This window comes from Bos taurus, chromosome 3 (genome assembly GCF_002263795.3).
Source record: "Bos taurus isolate L1 Dominette 01449 registration number 42190680 breed Hereford chromosome 3, ARS-UCD2.0, whole genome shotgun sequence".
Lineage (NCBI taxonomy): Eukaryota > Metazoa > Chordata > Mammalia > Artiodactyla > Bovidae > Bos > Bos taurus.
The window spans coordinates 3,417,155-3,437,838 of NC_037330.1; the positions used below are offsets into that span (position 1 = coordinate 3,417,155).

General features: G+C 43.3%; 1 pseudogene; it reads right to left on the reverse strand.

Annotated features, from left to right (window-relative positions):
- Window positions 1–16,341: 16,341 nt before the first annotated feature.
- LOC107131963 (protein BEX2-like) lies at window positions 16,342–16,964 on the reverse strand (annotated as a pseudogene).
- Window positions 16,965–20,684: the final 3,720 nt, after the last annotated feature.

Sequence of the window (20,684 nt, forward strand, 5' to 3'; positions counted from 1 at the left end):
AGCTTGAATATTAATAAAGCAATGAAATCTATATTTAGCTTAGAACAGTGCCTGGCACCTGGTATGTAATAAATATTTATTGAATGAATGATGCGTGAATGGCTCTGATGGTCTGCTTCCTTTTCTTGTTTCTCTGCCAAGAGAGAAATTAATAAACTCAAGTGGATCTGTGGCTGGTTAGCTAATGCTTGATTGTGTTTACTTACTCAGCATTTCCGGGGTGACTGGCCATGAATTAAGATGATGACTTTGGTGTGTTTACTGAATTGAAAGTGACCTTATTTAAGCAGAAATTTCAAACACTTAAAATAATGACCCAGATGATGATTGTACTAATTGAGGCAGGAGTTTATTGATAGAAGCATCACCCTCTCCTTATAATTAAAAAAATAAATTCCTGGCTAGATTTTACATGATTGCCCAGGAGAGGAATTTGGTACATGAAGTCTACGGAGAAGAACTAATTTCCAAAGTGGTTGTTTCTTTTGGGGGCTGGGGCAAAGGTGTAGCTTGATGGTGGTGTGTGGTGGGGATGCTTTCTTCAGCTGGGGCTGTGTGTGTTGTGTTTCCTTTTAATGGGAGATGATCGCTGAGTGGCCTACCAAGGCTCATTGAGTGGAGTGTTTTTATTGATGTTCCACCTATTCTTTCTTTCTTTTAAAAAATCTTCTCAGTGCTTTTATTTTTTATTTAAAACTTTTTATTGGAGTAAAGTTGATTTACAATTTTGTGTTAGTTTCTGCTGTGCTGCACAGTGAATTAGTTATAGTATATCCACCATTTTTAGATTCTTTCCCCCTATATGTCGTGACAGTGTACTGAGTAGAGTTCCCTGTGCCATATAGTAGGTCCTTATTAGTTATCTGTTTTACATATAGTAGTGTGTATATGTCAATCTCAGTTTCCCAAGCTGCCATCAGATCCAGCGATTCCACTCCTGGGTCTATATCCAGAGAAAACCATAATTCGAAAGCCATGCCGCCCAGTGTCACGGCAGCACTATTTACCATAGCCAGTTCACAGAAGCAACTTAGTGTCCATCAACAAGGGAACGGATAAAGAAGAAGTGGCACACATGTACAGCAGAATATTACTCAGTCATAAAAAAGAACGAAATGCCATTTGCAGCAACATGAATGGATCCAAAGACTGACATACTGAGGGACGTCCACCTCTTCTTCAGTGACTTTCTCTTTCTGAGACTCCTTTTCCTCAGGGAACCAGTGTCTCCAGGTTGCCCTACTGAATTTCAACCCCTCATGTAGATGAACTTTCTCTAGACAGTAGCCTCTGGCCCAGGCTTACCTGTTTGGCTATATGATTCAAGTGCTGTCTCTTAGAAAAGCCTTAGACAAATAAAACAGTTTATTGACCAACACCAACAGCTGTGTCTCTCTTTGGAATATTACCATTTTAACAAAGTTTTATGAGTGGTTGACCTCAAGGAATAGTCTTTTGGCTTGAGCTAGTTGTGTGTTTTTTGGTCCTGAAGTCTAACTATCCACAGGCTAGTTTCAGCATGGCCAGGTTAGATCAGATCCCTAAAATGTTTTCTTTGTTTTGAGACTGAGTAAATAAGCGTTAAATAGAGGATGCCCAAATGAGACAAAGGAGTTGAGAGTGTAGTCTTTCCAAGACTACCTGATCTCAGAAACTTAAAGATTCTTTTTTCAAGGAACATTCTTGTTAAACTACTTTTTCAGGGATCCTGCGAGAGATTCTGGACAAGGCTGTTTGCCTTAGGTAGAACTGTTTAAAGTCTCTGAGGCTTTATTTTTCTCATCTATATATTCAGAAAGGTGGACAAGGTAATTTCCATATTCCCTTAGGACTTCCAAACTCCTTCATAATGGAAAGGTTCCAGGCACCACTCAGTGAACCAGTAGGGAAGAATTTCGGGGCTAAGATAAAAGACTTCCTATTCCTTCTAATCACACCATGTAGTCCGACCTGTCAAGAGGCTGCAAAGACAGAATTTGATCTTCCCAGTGAGCTACTCTAGCAGCTTCAGCTGCAGCTAAGTTGTCCTTTGTATGAACAGCTATTTTATGAGACCTCCTCTGCCCCCTAGGTGGCCGGCGTGGCCATCCTTCTGGTAGCACAGGTGGAATATCAGGTGGCCACACTGAGAAGCCCTGGTATCAGTACAGTCTCTCTCACTGCAGCTGGTCTTGGTCAGGCTCCTATTTTTAGCTGTGTCTGTTACAGACACTGACTTCTCAGCTTAACGACTGTGTTCAGGTACCCATGCATCTCCAAACAGCTCTCTCAAGATTCAAAAGGCCCCTGGAATTATAAAAGGAAAGAACAGGGTGACATAGAGAAACGTGGACTCAACCGAGGCACTTGGATTTCTCTCACTGTGAAGCAGTATGACTTTGTGACTTCCAGGACCTTGATCTCCTTTCTGTGAAATAAGATAGGATGGTTTCTTAAGGGCCCTTCCAAATGTGAAATTCTATAAAGACCAAGCCTGTGCAGGGAGAGGACAGATGCTTAAAAGTTCTAAGACCCACACACTAGGGACAGAGGTTCAAGCAACCGCCCAGTGCTCAGCACGGTGTGAGAAAGTCTGTCCAGGAAATACTCCATCTGGAGGCATGGGTACAAGTGCAAAACTTTGACATAAATTAATTTACTCAGGAGAAAAATAGCAGAAAATAATACATATGTCATTAAGGTAAAAATGCTCATGTGTTCAATTTTGTACTTGCATGGGATTAGGATCTAGGGGCACACAAGTTAGTATTTTGCCCTGCTTCCTGGGCAGGAAATTTAGTGAGCTGAGGTCTAAAGGATGTCAAAATTCCAACGACATTTCTGTAGGACCTGCTATGGTATTCAATTCACTCCAGACTTAGGACATCATCTGAGCCCTTTTCAGCAAGGTCATCTCAGTGGGTATGAGGCTTGGGGCAAGTCCTATGGAAAGCAGATAAAAATTAATGAGTCAGACTGGAAGAAAAAAAAAAAAACTCCTAAGATAAGCTGGGAAGCCTGGGTCAAATATGTACATTTATCTATCTATCTACCTACCTACCTACCTATAATGAGCCTTGGGTCTGTTTTTAGTATCAGCTGGTATGAACTATTTTTGTCTTTTCCCTTCAGGCTGCCTGAGTTCCCACTCAGGAGATTGGACCCTTATAGAGTCCAGACCAGAGAAAATCACTCCAGTTGCTGTGTTCCCCAGGGATGCCTTTGTTTTTAGGCTTTCTCCACATTACGCGCTTCTGCAGCATTCATTATCTAGAGGAATCCAAGGGGAAGCCTCAGAATTGCATTCTGTTTTGGAGGGATAGGATCACATTTTCAGCTTGTAACAAATCTATACACTGTTGCCTAAGGCTAGTCTTCTATAAGAGTCATTATGCCTGAAACTCACATTGTGATTTGCCTGAGCCCATTGATATGGGAGGAAAATATGGGATCTTTTTGTAGATTTCAGCATGGGAGAGACAACTGTATGCAGTACAGTGTGAGTTCTGAGATGAGAAGACTTCATTGAATGACTTTATACACATACCTTAGTTTCTAGGGATATTAGTTTCCTTTTTGATAAAATAGGGATGACAAATATTGCTTTTCTGGGGTTCTTAGAAAGATTGCATGTGATTTAATATAACACAGTATCTACCATTCACTATCCCCTTGTGTCAGAAGATATTAAGAATAGGTGGCAAGAATACATAGAAGAACTATATAAAAAAGATCTTCATGACCCAGATAATCACGATGGTGTGATCACTGACCTAGAGCCAGACATCCTGGAATGTGAAGTCAAGAGGGCCTTAGAAAGCATCACTATGAACAAAGCTAGTGGAGGTGATGGAATTCCAGTTGAGCTATTTCAAGTCCTGAAAGATGATGCTGTGAAAGTGCTGCACTCAATATGCCAGCACATTTGGAAAACTCAGCAGTGGCCACAGGACTGGAAAAGGTCCATTTTCATTCCAATCCCAAAGAAAGGCAATGCCAAAGAATGCTCAAACTACTGCACAATTGCACTCATCTCACATGCTAGTAAAGTAATGCTCAAAATTCTCCAAGCCAGGCTTCAGCAATATGTGAACTGTGAACTTCCTGATGTTCAAGCTGGATTTAGAAAAGGCAGAGGAACCAGAGATCAAATTGCCAACATCCGCTGGATCATGGAAAAAGCAAGAGAGTTCCAGAAAAACATCTATTTCTGCTTTATTGACTATGCCAAAGCCTTTGACTGTGTGGATCACAATAAACTGTGGAAAATTCTGAAAGAGATGGGAATACCAGACCACCTGACCTGCCTCTTGAGAAATCTGTATGTCAGGAAGCAACAGTTAGAACTGGACATGGAACAACAGACTGGTTCCAAATAGGAAAAGGAGTATGTCAAGGCTGTGTATTGTCACCCTGCTTATTTAACTTATATGCAGAGTACATCATGAGAAATGCTGGGCTGGAAGAAGCACAAGCTGGAATCAAGATTGCTGGGAGAAATATCAATAACCTCAGATATGCAGATGACACCACCCTTATGGCAGAAAGTGAAGAGGAACTAAAGAACCTCTTGATGAAAGTGGAAGAGGAGAGTGAAAAAGTTGGCTTAAAGCTCAACATTCAGACAACAAAGATCATGGTATCTGGTCCCATCACTTCATGGAAAATAGAGGAGGAAACAGTGGAAACAGTGTCAGACTTTGTTTTTTGGGGCTCCAAAATCACTGCAGATGGTGATTGCAGCCATGAAATTAAAAGATGCTTACTCCTTGAAAGGAAAGTTATGACCAACCTAGATAGCATATTGAAAAGCAGAGACATTACTTTGCCAACAAAGGTCCGTCTAGCCAAGGCTATGGTTTTTTCAGTGGTCAGGTATGGATGTGAGAGTTGGACTGTGAAGAAAGCTGAGCACCAAAGAATTGATGCTTTTGAACTGTGGTGTTGGAGAAGACTCTTGAGAGTCTCTTGGACTGCAAGGAGATCCAACCAGTCCATTCTAAAGGAGATCAGTCCTGGGTGTTCTTTGGAAGGAATGATGCTAAAGCTGAAACTCCAATACTTTGGCCACCTCATGTGAAGAGTTGACTCAATGGAAAAGATTCTGATGCTGGAGGGGGTTGGGGGCAGGAGGAGAAGGAGACGACAGAAGGTGAGATGGCTGGATGGCATCACTGACTCGATGGACGTGAGTTTGAGTGAACTCTGGGAGTTGGTGATGGACAGGGAGGCCTCGTGTGTTGCAAATCATGGGGTTGCAAAGAGTTGGCCATGACTGAGCGACTGAACTGAACTGAACTGATCCCCTTGTATCAAGCACGTGATCTTCCCAGCAACCCAGTGAATCACATAGCATGACCTGAATCTTACAGATGAAGACAAAGAAGCTCTCTCTTTCTCTGCTCAGTCGTGCCCGACTCTTTGCGACCCCATGGACAGTAGCCTGCACCAAACTCCTCCTTCCATGGGGTTTTCTAGGCAAGAGTACTGGAGTGGGTTGCCATTTCCTTCTCCAGAAAGAAGCTCTAGGAGGTGCCATTTGTCTAAGGTCACAGAGGTGGTGAGTGATGGAGGTGGAATTTGTTTCAGAAAGTTTTACTTCTGAGTGCAAGCCCTTAATTACTAAACTTACAGTTACATCATGAACAAATGCCTCAAAATATTCATGATTGTTTTTACTGACACCATAGAATCAATCATCACCTCCTAGCACCAAATGGTATCTTGACTTCAGACAATATCAAAACCACTATTGCCGTAGGATTTATATATGCTTTGGGGTTTCTTGTCTTTCAGAAGGCTATGACTTTTCACTTTAAATTCTTATAAGAAAGATTGAGATTGTTTGTATACATTTTTTTTTCTCAGGCAAATAAGCTAAAAGGGGAAAAAAACTTGCCTAGGCTTACTCAAAAAATGAGTGACAAAGCCTGAAGCAGCTGACTCATTAAATCCTGAGGTGAATTGAATTCCCCATATAGCTATTCTCATAAGAAGGAATTCCTTTGAATATAATGTGGAACATGCTACAAACCACTGGGCAATGAATACTTATCAAAGCCCCTGATAGTACAAAACCATTCTAGTTGAAATCTATCTCTTCATAATCATGTGTGGCTAGCCCTACCTCCTTGCCTGCTCTTTTAGTATTTTATACTGAAATTCTAATGGGCTTCCCTGGTGGCTCAGAAGTAAAGAATCCAGCTGCCAATGTAGGAGACTTGGGTTTGATCCCTGGGTTGGGAAGATCCCGTGGAGAAGGAAATAGCAACTCACTTCAGTATTCTTGCCTGGGAAATCTCATGGACAGAAGAACCTGGCAGGCTACATTCCATGGGGTTGCAGAAGAGTCAGACACAGCTTAGTGAGTCGACAACAACACTGAAATTCAAATACAGTGAAAGCCTTTGGTGGCTTCTTAATCTACACTTCCCATAGGCTCATGGGAAGTCAGGAGGAGGACTGAAGGAAATGGAGTCCTATTTCTTTTTCAGCATTCCTTGTGGACAGATTTTCAAGAAAATATGTAATATGGGAGGTAAACACTTTGAGCACAACTGCTACTGACTTTTCTACCTGACGTTGTGTAGGGTGGTCAAACTGGTATTTGGCCTGGAAATTGAAAAGCATGGCACTCAACCTGAGTGAGGCTGGCGAGAATGTCTCTAAGTCTCAAAGCTTTCCTAGTGTTTTTCAAAGGCTATAAGTTCTTGTCAGAGCTAAGTGGAATGTCATGAGTATCTCATCGTGCTGTTTCTGCAAGGGCAGATGATAAAGGGGAGGGGGAGAAGCAGGGAGCTCATAGGAAGAAAGCCGAGGGTAAATGTGAGCCTTGCAAGGAGCATTAGTACTTCCTTTTGGAGCTCACAGACCCACTCCCATGGGCAGGGTCCTCCTAGCACTTCACTTCCTGGACAGACTGAAAAAATGACCTTTAAGGCCTGGCCATAGTCCCGGTGATACCAATTCATAGGAAGTAAATAGCTGGGCAGCAGGTTAACTTTGTGATAAATGCTTTTGCCTCCATTGCCAGGCCTGAGCTCTTTTCCATGAGAGCTTTTGTTGATGCCAAAAGCTTGGCCTCTGTGCACTGCTGCCAAAGTGAACCTCAGAGAGAGAGTGTTGGGTGAAGTAGCAAAGAAGAGCTTTATTGCTTTGCCAGTCAAAGGGGCACACAGTGGGCTCCTGCCCTGAAAGCTGTGTGTCCCAACCCGGGAGGATGTGGTGAGGAGTTTTATAGTCATAGGTCAAGGGCAGGTTTTCTGATAAGATTAGGATGTGTGCAGGGCCTGTCCTCCTTTTAATCTGGCCTCAGGAGGTCTTCTCCGGCATGAAGAATGCTGACGTCTTTCATTTATTGGGGGGTTTTAGTTCTATAAAGAGCTCAGAAGACACTCTTATGGGTGTCCCTTGAGGGGGAACCAGGACCCTGCCCCAAGGCTGTACTGTTTCTTCGCTACGTGTCTCCTGTCTTTGCAGCCCCTCCCTTTCCTCATTGGCAACTGTTTGAATCTGCCCTTTGGAGTCAGGGAAGGTCATGGAGCCTGAAGTCCGTCCCCTGTGAACAGGGAATGGGGGACACAGAAAGGCTTCTATGAGCAGGAGCCCCACAGGATCCTGCTCAGCTTCACCAAAAGAGCAGATGCAGGCAAGGCATTGCCCTCCCTTTTGTGGTGGGGATTAATCTAAGTTTCAGGAGCAGAGTCTCTAGTCTGTCATTGGGCTTAAATAGCCTCTGCTTCATGACCTTGCTATCTTCCTTCCTGGAGAGCTTGCTTCACATGTTTCTTCCCACCTGTAGAGGATGAAAGGTCAGGAAAATGCCTGTGAGAAGATCCTAATCCATACATCCTGCTGTGTCATCAGGCCACTAGCCTTCACCTCTGTTTTCCCAGCTTATAGCTGCCACACTCCTGTGCAGAAACAGTCCACGCTGGGTTCCTTCTGAGATAGATTCTTTTGCTGTTGCCCTAGTAACAGAATTATTAAACCATGTTCTAGCCTCTAGAGTATTTATGCTGGTGAGGTAATGTCTGTCGCATCCAGGCTTTCTTTTCATTTCCACTCCCACCCCCTCACTTCAGGCCCCATGTACCTCACACATAATGTACTCTTCTCCTCCCTGGCCTCAGTGCCCTGCCCACCCTTTGCACTGGGGCTGCTTCTAGCTCAGCAACACCCTTTCTCAGGCTCAGAGACTCAGCATTGGTCAATGTCTCCATCAGCTGGCATTTAAAGATTCCCATGCCTCCATTCCTAAAACCCACAGCACTACCTGGGCCTCAGCAGAGCACACTGTGGCTGTAGGGCAGTGTCAAGAAATAGATCCAAGAGGAACTAAACAAGGAGAATCCATGGGGCTTATCTAGGGACTGGCTGGGTGGGAGGCAATACAGTTCAGTTCAGTCCCTCAGTCCTGTCTGACTCTTTGCAACTCCATGGACGCAGCATGCCAGGCCTCCCTGTCCATCACCAGCTCCCAGAGTTTACCCAAATTCATGTCCACTGAGTCGATGATGCCATCCAGCCATCTCAACATCAGGATCTTTTCAAATGAGTCAGCTCTTCGCATCAGGTGGCCAAAATAGAGTTTCAGCTTCAACATCAGTCCTTCCAATGAACACTCAGGACTGAGCTCCTTTAGGATGGACTGGTCGGATCTCCTTGCAGTCCAAGGGACTAGCAAGAATCTTCTCCAACACCCCAGTTCAAAAGCATCAATTCTTTGGTGCTCAGCTTTCTTTATAGTCCAACTCTCACATCCATGCATGACCACTGGAAAAACCATAGCCTTGACTAGACGGACCTTTGTTGGCAAAGTAATGTCTCTGCTTTTCAATATGCTATCTAGGTTGGTCATAACTTTCCTTCCAAGGAGTAAGCGTCTTTTAATTTCATGGCTGCAATCACAATCTTCAGTAATTTTTGAGCCCAGAAAAATAAAATCAACCACTGATTCCCCATCTATTTTACATGAAGTGATGGGACCAGATACCATGATCTTAGTTTTCTGAATATTGAACTTTAAGCCAACTTTTTCACTCTCCTCTTTTACTTTCATCAAGAGGCTCTTTAATTGCTCTTTGCTTTCTGCTACAAGGGTGGTGTCATCTGCATATCTGAGGTTATTGATACTTCTCCCAGCAATCTTGATTCCAGCTTATGCTTCATACAGCCCAGCAATTCTCATGATGTACTCTGCATGTAAGTTAAATAAGCAGGGTGACAATATACAGCCTTGACATACTCCTTTTCCTATTTGGAACCAGTCTGTTGTTCCATGTCCAGTTCTAACTGTTGCTTCCTGACCTGCATACAGGTTTCTCAAGAGGCAGGTCAGGTGGTCTGATATTCCCATCTCTTTCAGGATTTTCCACAGTTTATTGTGATCCACACAATCAAAGGCTTTGGCATAGTCAATAAAGCAGAAATAGATGTTTTTCTGGAACTCTCTTACTTTTTCCATGATCCAGCGGATGTTGGCAATTTGATCTCTGGTTCCTCTGCCTTTTCTAAATCTAGCTTGAACATCAGGAAGTTCACAGTTCACATATTGCTGAAGCCTGGCTTGGAGAATTTTGAGCATTACTTTACTAGCATGTGAGATGAGTGCAATTGTGCAGTAGTTTGAGCATTCTTTGGCATTGCCTTTCTTTGGGATTGGAATGAAAATGGACCTTTTCCAGTCCTGTGGCCACTGCTGAGTTTTCCAAATGTGCTGGCATATTGAGTGCAGCACTTTCACAGCATCATCTTTCAGGACTTGAAATAGCTCAACTGGAATTCCATCACCTCCACTAGCTTTGTTCATAGTGATGCTTCCTAAGGCCCTCTTGACTTCACATTCCAGGATGTCTGGCTCTAGGTGAGTGATTACACCATCGTGATTATCTGGGTCGTGAAGATTTTTTGTATAGTTCTTCTGTGTATTCTTGCCACCTTTTCTTAATATCTTCTGCTTCTGTTAGTTCCATACAATTTCTGTCCTTTATCGAGCCTATCTTTGCATGAAATGTTCCCTTGGCATCTCTAATTTTCTTGAAGAGATCTCAAGTCTTTCCCATTCTCCTGTTTTCCTCTATTTCTTTGCACTGATCACTGAGGAAGGCTCTCTTATCTCTCCTTGCTATTCTTTGGAACTCTGCATTCAAATGGGTATATCCTTCCTTTTCTCCTTTGCTTTTTGCTTCTATTATTTTTACAGCTATTTGTAAGGCCTCCTCAGACAGGCATTTTGCTTTTTTTACATTTCCTTTTCTTGGGGATGGTCTTGATTTCTGTCTCCTGTACAATGTCATGAACCTCTGTCCATAGTTCATCAGGCACTCTATCAGATCTAGTCCCTTAAATCTATTTCTCACTTCCATTGTGTAGTCATAAAGGATTTGATTTAGGTCATACCTGAATGGTCTAGTTGTTTTCCCTAATTTCTTCAGTTTAAGTCTGAATTTGGCAATAAGGAGTTCGTGATTTGAGCCACAGTCAGCTCCCAATCTTGTTTTTGCTGACTGTATAGAGCTTCTCCAACTTCGACTGCAAAGAATATAAACAATCTGATTTCAATGTTGGCCATCTGGTAATGTTCATGTGTAGAATCTTCTCTTGTGTTGTTGGAAGAAGGTGTTTTCTATGACCAGTGCATTCTCTTGGCAAAACTCTATTAGCCTTTGCCCTGCTTCATTCTGTATTCAGGGCCAAATTTGCCTGTTACTCCAGGTGTTTCTTGACTTCCTACTTTTGCATTCCAGTCCCCTATAATGAAAAAGACATCTTTTTTGGGTGTTAGTTCTAAAAGGTCTTGTAGGTCTTCATAGAACCGTTCAACTTCAGCTTCTTCAGCGTTACTGGTTGGAGCATAGACTTGGATTACTGTGATATTGAATGGTTTTCCTTGGAAATGAACAGAGGTCATTCTGTCGTTTTTGAGATTGCATCCAAGTACTGCATTTCAGACTCGTTTGTTGACTGTGATGACTACTCCATTTCTTCTAAGGGATTCCTGCCTGCAGTAGTAGATACAATGGTCATCTGAGTTAAATTCACCCATTCCAGTCCATTTCAGTTCACTGATTCCTAGAATGTCGATGTTCACTCTTGCCATCTCCTGTTTGAACACTTCCAATTTGCCTTGATTCATGGACCTAACGTTCCAGGTTCCTATGCAATATTGCTCTTTACAGTGTCGGACCTTGCTTCAATCACCAGTCACGTCCACAACTGGGTGTTGTTTTTGCTTTGACTCATTCCCTTCCTTCTTTCTGGAGTTATTTCTCCACTGATCTCCAGTGGCAAACCTGGGGAGTTAGTCTTTTAGTGTCCTATCTTTTTGCCTTTTCATATTGTTCATGGGGTTCTCAAGGCAAGAATACTGAGGTGGTTTGCCATTCCCTTCTCCAGTGGACCACATTCTGTCAGACCTCTCCACCATGACCCGTCCGTCTTGAGTGGCCCGACAGGGTATGGCTTAGTTTCATTGAGTTAGACAAGGCTGTGGTCTGTTTGATCAGATTAGTTAGTTTTCTGTGATTGTGGTTTCAGTCTGTCTGCCCTCTGATGCCCTCTCTCAGTGCCTACTGTCTTGCTGGGGTTTCTCTTACCTTGGACGTTGGGTATCTCCTCACGGCTGCTACTGACCTTGGACGTGGGGTAGCTCCTCTCGGCCGCTTGCCGCTCCAGCACCACGCAGCCACCGCTCACCGCTCCAGAGATTAAGGGAGGGGAATTTTAGTAGTCTTTTCAGATAGTTGTGGACATTCATTTTGCATACAACAGAAGGAACGGAATGCCCACAACCAGTACAAAGCAGACAGATTCAGGTCCTCGAGCTGCCTCGGAGAAGTATGGGTGAATCTTTACTAAGCAAGGTCGTTTTAAGGCTTGCACAGGTCCCCGGGAGCACATGGCCTGAACAGTAAGATGTTTGCCTGAGATGTTTTTCCCAGAACCTGGAATCTGCTGTATCTGGTTCCAGCAATACAGTGCAATGTTTAAGCATATGGGTTTTGAAATTAGTCTAATGGAGCTAGCTGAATGACCATGGACAAGTTTGTTAACCTGTCTCAATTTCCCCAAATGCAAAATGGACATAATGATAGTACCTTCCTCAAAAGGGATTCTCTGCTTAGTTAAAGATTTTTCTATGGCACTTAGCATCACAGAAATACGAACATATTCACTGAACATAGAAATTCATTGAACATGCTAGCTGTGTTGATGAAGATGGTGGAGAAAGGGGAAAGTTATGAGAAATGGAATTGAGAATGGCTCCTGATTTTGGTGAATCCAGGTGCAGAAGGAACTGGTTTGTGAAAACAACCAATGATTTCATTTTTGGGCTTGTTGAATTTGAAGTGGCCTAACTCATTTCACTTTCACTTTTCACTTTCATGCATTGGAGAAGGAAATGGCAAGCCACTCCAGTGTTCTTGCCTGGAGAATCCCAGGGATGGTGGAGCCCGGTGGGCTGCCATCTATGGGGTCGCACAGAGTCGGACATGACTGAAGCGACTTAGCAGCAGCAGCAGCAGCAACTCACTTTTACTGATTCTCACTGAGTGCCAGGAACTATATGAAGCACAGGAAATGCATTATTTCATGTAATTCTCACAAGTCCTTGAGATAAGTACTGTTAACACATGGCAAGATTAAGTAACCTACTTGCAGTTATTAGGCAGTAGAGCTGGGATTTGAACCTAGCTCATTATGTTTCCAGAGGCTGCTACATAGTTTACCACGATACCCACTGACTCCTAAACCTCTTTGCTGCAGCTAAGAAGTCAATCCATTTCAATTTATCTGCATATCTGTTTGCCTGTCTATCTGTCTGTCTGTCTATCACCTATCTCATCTATACAAGCTTTTAGTGTGAAGTTGGTCTTTGGGGAACATAATGGTTTGTGTGGCTTCTTGCTTAGACAGTGCTCTTCCCCCTCATCTGGCGTCCTTGTGTGCAAATTTGGCCCCTAGCCTGGGAGCTTCTTTTGTGACTTGTGTTCTCCTGACATTGTGCTCAGACTTAGTGGCTCAGTGTGCAGCTTTCACTTTGGTCTTTTGCCTTGTTTCTGCCACCCCTGCCTTCCACTCCCAAGCTGGGATCCTTCATCTTGAAGTGCATTGGCATCTCTGAGCCTCAGCTTCCCTCCTCTGAATGCTTAAGCCATTATGGAATTGCAGTAGGCATCAAAAGAGATAGACAGCTGTCCCTCTTAGCATTCCCAGTGCCTGGGCCAGGGCTGGGCAGGTGCCACGTATGCTCTGATTCCTGAATGAATTGACGACAATCCAGTTGCACATCCTGCTATACATGATGCAATGCTCAGTTGCGTCCTCCTTTTTGCAATCCCATGAACTAGAGCCCACCAGGTTTCTCTGTCCATGGACTTTTCCAGGCAAGAATACTGGAATGGGTTGTCATTTCCTCCTCCAGGGGATCTTTCCCCTATCTCCTGTGTCTCCTGGATTGGCAGGCAGGCTCTTTACCACAGAGCCACCTGGGGTGCAGGGTCCACTCCTTTTGCTAGACTCCACTGAGGTTTCTTCCTCTTCCACCTGTCTGCTGTCCTGGATGATTACCACAATTTATTTTGCTTTGGGATGACTTCTTTAAACTTTTGGATTCAGCCAAATCACAGTGGTGGATGGGATTATAACACGTGTTGGGTGTATGCCCCTGTATGTGGTGGGGGAGAAGGGGTGAGTGGGAGCAGGTGTGGAGAGACCGGCAGGTAGAGGTTGGATCATATTTCCTTCACAGATTTTCTTTCTAGTGGGGAAAGATGCTCTAAGATCCCAAAGGACATGAATTTACCTGTAGCAAATGCAATCCAGGTGCTATGGTTAAAGCCTAAAGACCAATGTGATGATGATAGGAGGCAGGGTCTTTGGAAGGCGATTAGGTAATGTGGGTGGAGCCCTCATGAATGGAATCAATACCTTATAAAAGAGGGCCCTTCCACCATGTATGCATGTAAGAAGCTTGAAGCCTGGAAGAGGGCCCTTGTTCAAATATTGTAGCATCTTGATCTTGGACTTCCAGCCTTTAGAACGTGAGCAATAAATCCCTATTGTAAGACACTCGGTCTGTAGCAATTTTTTTTATAGCGACGTGAACAGATTAAGACACCAGGGTACAATGAATTGGTTTTTAAGGAGAGTTTTCTGTTCTTTTAATAATAATGTTTCAATGTGGCAACTTTTAAATATTTTCCCCTTTATTGTTTCCAGGTACTTTCACTTTCAGTAACCTGCATATGAATTTCAATGCTATTTAATTAAATCCTAAACCTATAGAAATGGATATTTAATACTCAGAGTAAACCCTTGGTTTGTTCCCTCTGAAGATAAACAGGTGAGATATCTTCCTGACCTAGGAGTTCTGAGATAATTAAGATTAGTTGCCATAGAGAGAGAGAGAGAGAGACAAAAACACATTAAAATGTATCATACTTTTTGTGTTTAGGAAATTCATTTAATTAAATATTCAGGACCATCAAATCTACTCAGACCCAGATACCTATTAATCTGTTGGCCACAAAGCCTCCAGAGTGATCTTTCTTTGTCAGGACACTGTTCTAATTGCTCTACTACTCTGCTCAGAAACTTTTAATGGCTCACCATTGTCCTGTGGACAGATGACGGTCAATCTTCCTAACACGTGTGAGTCCAGACCTTTTAGGATCTGAGCCAACCTCCTTCCCAAACTCATTTGTTACTGATAGACCCTTAGGTGCTTGCTGGCAATTGCTGACACAGTGTTCCCTGGTCTCTTTACATTATTAACTCTTTGGATTCTTTTTCTTGTATGCTCTTGGCTTTGCAAGTTCCTGTTCACTCTTCAAAACCCAGTTCAAATTTCCTCCTTCTAGCGTACATGCTAGACCTCTTTGGATTCCTCCAGATGGAATTACCCTAGAGTTCCTTGAATTTTGCACTTTATGATAATTCTCATCATAATGCACCATAATTATGCATTTCTCCACTAGACTGTGAGCTCCTTGGGACCCAGGGACCTATTCATTATGTAAATGTTTGTATATTCTTGTAATGCCCAACACTTGTTGAAGGAACTTAAGTTCATTACACTGCACTGCCAGTTAATAGCATTATGATGTCATAAAGATTTTTAAAAATCTTTTTAAAATATAAAATTTATTTTAATTGGAGGCTAATTACTTTACAATATTGTATTGGTTTTGCCATACATCAACATGAATCCTCCACGGATGTACACATGTTCCCACTCCTGAACCCCCCTCCCGCCTCCCTCCCCATACCATCCCTCTGGGTCATCCCAGTGCACCAGCCCCAAGCATCCTGTATCATGCATTGAACCTGGATTGGCGATTCATTTCACATGATAATATACATGTTTCAATGCCATTCTCTCAAATCATCCCACCCTCGCCCTCTCCCACAGAATCCAAAAGACTGTTCTATACATCTGTGTCTCTTTTGCTGTCTTGCATACAGGGTTATCGTTACTATCTTTCTAAATTCCATATATATGCATTAGTATACTATATTGGTGTTTTCCTTTCTGGCTTACTTCACTTTGTATAGTAGGCTCCAGTTTCATCCACCTCATTAGAACTGATTCAAATGCATTCTTTTTAATGGCTGAGTAATACTCCATTGTGTATATTTACCACAGCTTTCTTATCCATTCATCTGCTGATGGACATATAGGTTGCTTCCATGCCCTGGCTATTATAAACAGTGCTGCGATGGGGTACATGTGTCTCTTTCAATTCTGGTTTCCTTGGTGTGTATGCCCAGCAGTGGGATTGCTTGGTCGTATCGCAGTTCTATTTCCAGTTTTTTAAGGAATCTCCACACTATTTTCCATAGTGGATGTACTAGTTTGTATTCCCACCAACAGGGTAAGAGGGTTCCCTTTTCTCCACACCCTCTCCAGCATTTATTGCTTGTAGACTTTTGGATAGCAGCCCCATTTTGACTGGCATGAAATGGTACCTCATTGTGGTTTTGATTTGCATTTCTCTGATAATGAGTGGTGTTGAGCATCTTTTCATGTGTTTGTTAGCCATCTGTATGTATTCTTTGGAGAAATGTCTGTTTAGTTCTTTGGCCCACTTTTTGATTGGGTCATTTATTTTTCTGAAATTGAGCTGCACGAGTTGCTTATATATTTTTGAGATTAATTCTTTGTCAGTTGCTTCATTTGCTATTATTTTCTCCCATTCTGAAGGCTGTCTTTTCACCTTGCTTATAGTTTCCTTTGTTGTGCAGAAGCTTTTAATTTTAATTAGGTCCCATTTTTTTATTTTTGCTTTTATTTCCAACATTCTGGGAGGTGGGTCATAGAGGATCCTGCTGTGAGCATCTTGTCATGAAACAGGTAAAATTATTCTGTTAACAAAATCTTACAGACTGGGTCAAAACATTCAACTAGAAGCTGGTAATCTGAGACCCACCAGAAATGAGTGGCATCAAAAGGTTTATGACAAAGGTACATCATGAACATGTAAGTTTAGGAAGCAAGTGTGTCTCCCTATTAACATCAGGATTTAAGGTATAAGGCAAAACTCATCATTATGTTCATGGTGAGGGGTGTCAGTGCTAACTGCCCACAAACTGTGACCCAACTGCTTTTCCCTCAGCTTTTGCATGAGTTGTCTCATCTCTTCCCCAATCCTTTCTATATTCTCTTCTCTCATCCTCACCTGTGGCTTTCCAAGTCTCTGAGTCATGTCCCATCTATAATGTAGGCTGCCTAACATGGAACCGTCTGCAATTTCCTCTAGGTACACAATATTCTCCAGCTCCCAAAGAGAGGGCCAAAGGCTCTCCTTTATTAGCATCTTGCTCTTTTCATCCTTTTTTTCATTTTCTTCATTGGCATTTTACATGGTGAGATTTTTCAGCACTTGTTCCTCTTTGGGCATCATTGCTCCTGAGCTTATCCTTGCTGTCTCCTCCTCCTCCCGATTCCTGCTGCAAAGTGAGTTGCTGCAACACTTGACACGTAGACCGACAGACCTGCTCTGCTTGCCCGATGCCAGCCCGCCGAGCTCAGGGCAGCGGGGAGCTGGTCCATAAAGATTTTTGAAGTGACTGTGACCCTGGTCTTTTCTGCATTGCTGTATATGATAGTTCCACAACGTCTTGTGGAAGGAAATCATCTTTGCATACGGGCAGCAGTAGCAGGAAGCTAAAACTACAGTTCACTGATACTCCTTTGGTTAATGGGTAGAAAGGTCAAACTTAGAGGTCACCAAAGAATCACTTGCTCTATGATGCTAACTAACAGTGTCTTATAAACGCTTAGTAATGGGAGGTCATATAACGTGGTGGTTAAAACATGAAATTTGGAGTCAAGCAGATACAACTTATCTGTGTGATTGGCAGCTCACTGAACTGCTTGCCAGTTTTGTTATCTGTACAATGGGCATAATTATACTTTATCCATTCCTACAGCCCTTTTGAGGTATTCAGCCATGTAATTAATAGGGCACCTGACATATAGGACAGCGTTCAGAAAAGGTAGTAGCTGTTATTTTTGTTTGACTTTAGAACTATTATTAGTTATTGATAAATTGTACTATAGCAATACAGAATAATACAATAATGTAAGTTCCCCCAAAGAAATAGCAATTGCAGTAATAATTACTAGTTTGCTGGTACATTAGAATTTAGTTTGTTATTAGTAGCTGTTTAACACTTAGAGGTTAGACCCAGTCTCAAAAGAATTCCAAAAGAACTGCTCGGCTAAGGCCATCCCACAGAAAGAAGATGCTCAGATAATCTGTGGTTCTGAGTACCGCAAGATTAGCAGACAAGGCTAGGGGACCCAATAAGCAGGCCAAGTGTGTGTTAGGAGGCTGGGTGGCTACAGACTTTCAGCACAGCCTCACAGAGCAGACAAAATGCAGGTGATCTCTTTGCACACGACCCTGGATTGTTTGAGATCACCACCCCCCACACTGGATGGGAAACTCCTGACAGTTAAGTTTCTTGGGAGCATTACATGAAGGCTACACCTGAAGCTGCTTCTTGACTCTTTCCCTAGCAGACCTGCAACCCCCAAAGCTTATCGCTTATTTTGACCATGAGAGCATGTGTGAGTATGTAATCTCTGATGGATAAATCCATTACAAATGGAATCCCATGTCTTTGGTGTTTTCTTAAACATTCTTCTTTGATTAGGCATTACCAGGAGAAAGAGTAGTTTTGTTTAACACCCTCTGCTTTTGCAATACTTTAATTTCTTTCTCTCTTTAGAGGTAAGAGGTTTCTGCAGTCAACTTAAAGTATACCTGATTTTGGAGACTGAAAGGGATATTACTTGTGTATTGTGGTCTGTGAGGAGGCTGAGGTCAGAGGAAATTACTATCATGTCCCTAGAAGTCCTAAGTGTGTTCAGGAGCTGGTCCCCAGCCCTGGTAAAATCCATGAGAGGCCAGTGCTCCTTCAGAGCCTCCTGGAGCTGCTCTGGCTGAGACCATGCTCTCCTCCCTCCCCATCTTTTAATTCCCCTAAAAGCCAAGTGTGGAGCTGAGGGGTGGTCTAATTGGGATCCGCCCTGATGGCAATCCTGTTGGAAAGAGCCTAGAACTGGGAATTTGGGACTTGAATTTAGTCCTGGTGCTTCATTAACTCACCATGCAATCTTCGGCAAGTGCCACACTCTAGGCTTTGGTTTGATCATCTGAGAAATACAGGAGCTATGGCCTTGGCTCTCAGGTTCTGTGGACCTAGGCCAGGGACAAGCATCAGGGCAGGAAACAGCCCCTTCCCTTCCCACTGAAAGACACATCCCAGCTGTCCTTTACAAGTAGTGTTGTCCAAGCTGACAACGTGTGTTTCTGAGATTGGTGCAATCTAGAGTTGGCAGTCTGGAGGTGTGGAACAGCCAGGAGTCACTGGGAGAGCAGGGGATAGGTAATTGGACACAGCAAAGCTCTGAGATTCCCTGGGAGGAGAGTGGAACCTGTCAGAATAGTGTAGGTATGTGAAATCAAATTCTGGTCTCTGGTCTTGTGGCAGGGAACCTCCCCCTGCAAAACAAAACTAAACTAAAACAAAACTTGGAGGATGTGGTGGTCCATTTGGAGAAATCAAGGTGAACTGGAAGTGTTTGAGGACCCTGGTAGGACAACAAGGGAGGCTGTGGTGTCCTATCAAAAAATGTGTCCAATTAGAGCAATAAGTGGCCAGACACAAGGGGATTTTCCTTTTTTCCACTGAGAAGGTAGTTCATGTACATGGAAATAATTCAGACAGTCCAATAGTTATCACTGAAAAATGCATTTCCTTTCTACTCTCGACCTTCGGTCTTCATTCACAGAGACGACCATCTTTTACGATTTGTGTGTCCTTCTAGACGTACTCTGGGTGTTATCCTCACTTGGCTTTATCTAACACACATGTTAGAGATTGTCCTGTCACAGCATGTGCGTGCTTAGTCGCTCAGTCATGTCTGCCTCTTGCAACCCTTTGGACTGTAGCCTGGCACACATACATTCATTAATTATTTAGACATAACTTTGAGTGTCTTCTGAGGTGCAGACTGTTCTAGGCCCTGAATATATAGCAGTAGAAAAGCATGACAAGATCTCCACCCTCCTTGACATTCTATTGACAATATCAGGAGATGCACAAGTAAACAGTAATTACGTAATATGAGGTCAGGTAAGGAGAAGTGCTGTGAAGGAAAATAAAAGCAGCATAAGGATAGACATGCTAGGGTCTCTTAGATAAGAAGGCCAGTCTGGGGAGATGACATAAAAGAGAGGCATAACCATGCCAAGTTTGCCAGGTGGGCAGAAATATATGAAGGAAGAGGATGAACATGTGTCTAGCATGTTAGGGGGACAGGAGGAGGCTGCTGTGGCTGGGAAAGAATGAGATGGGGGTGTGAGGGCCAAAGAGGTCACTGAGGCAGTCAGGGGACGCAGCCCACGAGGTCCTAAGGGATATATAAATCCACGGGTGGTTTGGTTGGGGGTGCGGATAATAGCTGGCCTGTTTTAAAAAGATCCTCTGCCTGCTGTGTGGTGAACAGACTGTCAAGGGGCAGGAGTGGAAGTGATGAGGACCAGGTGGCTGTTGCTATAATCAGGAAGCAGGTGACAGTGGCTTGGGCCAGGGTGGTAACAGTAGATTTATATGTTGAGAGTAGAGCCTGCAGAATATGGGGTGCGAGAGAAAGCAATCAAAGTGACCCGAGCGACTGGGTGAATGTTCTCCACTTACTAAAATGGGGGAAATGGGGGTGAAGGGGCCAGTAAGGTGGGGACTGCCATTTTCTGGCTTAGGAGGGCTACACTTGGGGTGGCTGTTTCCTGTCCCAGTAGGATGTATGAGTCTGGGGGCACAGCTTAGGTTAGGGCTGGAGATAGAAATTTGGGTGTCATTAGATATTTTAAACTTTGGGCCCAGATAGCCATCAGGGATTGAATTCAGAGAATGTAAAGAGAAAGCTGAAACTGATTCTTGGGTTGCTCTAATATTGAGAGGTTGGGAAGAGGGGAGACCAGCTACACCAGCTACAGAGACTGAAATGGGATGACCAGGGAGGAAGGAGAAAAACGTGAGTGTGGCATTTTGGAAGCCCCGCATAGAAAGTGCTAGATGACTCCGCCAATTCTTTTTCATATTTGCATTGCATTCTACTGTATGGCTACAACATCACTTAACTAGTCCTCTGTCCATTGGCGTCTGGATTGTTACTATGCTTTTGCTGG